Genomic DNA, 4002 nt, shown 5'->3' with positions numbered 1-4002 from the left:
TAGGGAAATAGGAAAGACTTCACAGATGACATGATACTTGGTATACATCTTGAGGCTTGAGGAATTTTCTAGGTACACAAAAAGATGGATAGATAATCCAGGCAGAAGGATAATTTCTTGAATTTTTATTTAATTGATTTTTAAGCTTGAATATTTTATCTGTTTATGAGCTCATTTTCTCTACCTGTGTGAAAAAAATTCACTTATAAGAGTATTTTAAGATACATACTATGTGCTAGGAGCTAGATTTGAGGTATTTGTTGTTTTATTGATTTTTAAGAACACTGTATGTATTAAGGAAAATATTTCTTCATCATATCATGGAAATTTTTTCCCCAATTTTTTATTGGCCTTTCAATTTTTAAAAATTATTTCCCCTTCCTTTTCTTTCCTTTTATATTATTTTATATTTTGATGTCAAGTTATTCAAATGATAAATATCAATGCCATTGTTACCCTAGATGTTAGGCTTAAAAAGGATTTCCCTACTCCAAAGTTATATAAACTTTCATCTATTATTTTCCTTTTAAGAGACAATTTTTAAAATGTAATAATATAGGAATATAAAAAGAAAATATAGAAACTTAATACCCCACCAATCCCTGTGTCCTCCATTCCCCAACACCTGGAACTGAACTTTTTTGAACGTTTTGGGATTCATTATTTTGAGACACACACACACACACACACACACACACACACACACTGCAGTTGGTTTCGTTTTTCTTTTCACACAAAATGGAGCCTTACAAACGTTGTTTTCATTGGAATATTAGAAGTCAGAAACAAAAAGGGATTAAGTAAAAACTCAGCCAGATATAAAATGAGCTTATAGTCTTTATAGCTATCTGTGTATCTTAGAACAGCAAAAGGTCAGCCAGAATAGAGTCATCTTACCAGTCTGCAGTGCCCCTGCTTTTACGTAGCACAGAGTTGGTCCAATGTGTATAGAGCTACAGGGTGCTTTCTCTGAATTTCCTGTGCACCTGGTCTGTTTCCCAGAATTGCTGACATGATCAAGATTGGCCTGCCATCTTATAACTGCTTCCAAATCTAGTCACTGTGAGCTAAGAGGCCTCTTCCAATTATTTCCAAAGTATAGAGATGTGGGAGCAAAGAGTGAATCTTATTCTTTACATTAAGTGGACCATATTTTGGGGGACCTTTCTCTCAATCCAGCTTCTCTTGACTCAGACATTTCTGACATATGAATGTCATTGGTACCAGAGAGAGTACAGATACTTTTTTAATATATTCTATATTATTTTGGTAATTTGAATGGAAATTTTGAGATTGGAATGGGAGGAATTAAAATGCTCAAATTTCTCAGCTGAATGGAAGGTTTTCATTTGAATTTTAGAACGTTAATCTATCGTGACTAGAATATCACCTCCCTCTATCTTTACCTTCTTAATTTCAACCCTGACAGAGATTCATTCAACAAATAAATTGCTTGGTTTGGAATTATTTCGACTGATTTATTGCATGTTGTCAATCTATACATGAAACGTTTCTAGCAATATCAAAATATATGACATCCTTAATGACTAGAGCCTATTATTTATATTTAGTTAAGACAGAATTTAAAGATACCTGAAAAGCGTTCCTGGACTCAATTCCAATGGTTGTTACCTGACCTACTGATTATAAGACAGGTTCCCATGATTCCCTTCTTAGGTTTGATTAATTTGCTAGAACTGCTCACAGAACTCAGGAAAACCAGTTTACTCACTAGATTACCAGATACAAATCAATAGTCAGATGAAGAGATACACAGAGCTGAGGTCTGGAACAAAGGAGCTTCTGGTTCCCCCACATGGAAGCTCTTCAAAAAGGGCCAAAAAGCTGTCATGTGGGGTTTTTATGGAGGCTTCATTACATAGTCATAATTGATTAAATCATTGGCCAATGGCAATTGCTTCAACCTCAAGCCCCTCTCCCCTCCGCAGAAATCAGGGGAAAGATCATGTGAGCACATAGTGGCTTTCCTTCTGAAAGTCAGAAAGAGAGCTGTCACCAGAAACTGAATTTGCCACACATTGATCTTGGACTTCTAGCCTCCACAACTGTGAGAAAATAAACTCCTGTTGTTTAAGCCACCCAGTCTGTGGTATTCTGTTACAACATCCCAAGCTGACTAATACAGGTACTGATTAGCAATATTCTGGGCATTTTATATAAATCAAAGACTTAAGTTAAAAGGTTTCCTACACAACCTGTGTTCTATGTGTACAATAATTATTTGTCATACAAAGAATTTTGAAAATTGCAGTATAAAAATATATGATAGTGTTGCATTGATTTCTGCAGATTAATATAAAAAATTATGTCACCTGTTCAAATGTATAGAATCAAAGAATATGATTTATGCAGCTTATGATTGAGAATGGTCTCCATTTTGGAGTAAAAAAATTTTTTTTGGAATGAAAAACTCTGCTAAGCATTCATACTAAAACAAACAATGGGAGATACAATTTTTAAGCAAAGCTGCAAATCAGTTTTTGGATAAACAATATTTTTCCAGTGTCTCTAATTTTACAGATACTTTAATTTCTGATTGTTAGTAGCTCAAAGCAGACTGCATATCTAAGTTCATATTCCAGCCACTTATTATAATACTATGGTGACTTTGGTTAGCTTAAACTCTGTTTGCCTCAATTTCCTCATTTGTTTGATAGAAATAATAATTCCTACCTCATAAGGTTGTATGAGGAGTAAATGAGTTAATACATGGAAAGCACTTAGAACAGTGCCTGATACATAGTTAATACTATCATTATTATTGTTGTTGTGATTATTATTCAGATGATAATGAATTAAGGATAAAGAACTACACAAAAGAGGAACACAAAAATAGGTATAAACAAAGCAAGCTGGTATAGTGCTTTACATGTAATGGTCATTCAGTGAAGTCTGTGTAAGTGAAAAATCTAAGGAGATTGGAAAGTGGTATAAGGCTCCTAGTAAGGAGACATTTCTAGACAAATTAGAGGTAACCATGTGTGGAGAAACTACTCTTTGATGAATATTAATCACACATTGTGAAGTCAGATTGATTCAAACATGTTTTAGATTAATGGTTCTCAACTCCTGCTACATAATGAATTAACCTGGGGAATCTTAAAAAGTTTCTGGAGCCTGGGTCCTACCCTTAAATTTTCTGGTCATATTTGGTGTCCAAACACTGGTATTTTTACTTTTTAGTCCCGTCAGTTGATTATAATTAGCAGCCAGGATGAAAATCCACTTTTAGGATAATGGTTCTCAAAATGTGGTCTCGGATCAGCAGCATCAGCATCACCTGAGAACTTGTAAGAAATGCACATTCTTGGGCCCCACCCCAGACCTACTGAATCAGAAACTCTGGGAGTGGGACCACCAATCGTGGCTTACCAGAAGCCCCAGATGATGCTGGTGTACACTAACATTTGAGAACCACTATTTTAGAGTGTTTTGAAGTAAAATGCTTTCTTTCTTCAAGGAGAAATTGGCTGAAAAATGCATGAATATAATATAACCTTGATAATAAAAGATAGATCAAAAAACTTTAAAATATCAGTAAAGATATAGAATTCAAAATACAACGAATAAGCTTAATCTGCTTAATCTAATAAGCATTGATAAACTCCAGCAAGCAAAGGATACCCATTATTTTCAAGTGCGTATATATAATATTTGAGAAATGCAATTTTCAATAGATTTCAAAAATCCATATCACGAGATCACGTTCTCTGACCACATCTCAATAAATTAGAAATAGATAACTAAAAGATAACAACAATAAAACCCCAACAAAAAATAAGTTTCTTACATTAATATAAATTTAGATTGTTTAAAAAATGTTATTTTAGAACTGCATACGTTTTATTGTATATATTTATAGCTATGCATTATATATAATAAAATACATCTAAGTTTTGTTGTGTATATAATATGGTTCTATGTTATATTTAATATAGCTATAAGAAATGCTTAGAAATTAAGGCATATCTAGAGTTTATT

Source organism: Delphinapterus leucas, chromosome X (genome assembly GCF_059928025.1).
Source record: "Delphinapterus leucas isolate spDelLeu-1000000601 "Yukka" chromosome X, BTC_Dleu_Yukka2, whole genome shotgun sequence".
Classification (NCBI taxonomy): Eukaryota; Metazoa; Chordata; class Mammalia; order Artiodactyla; family Monodontidae; genus Delphinapterus; species Delphinapterus leucas.
Note: the sequence above shows the minus strand (reverse complement) of the source record.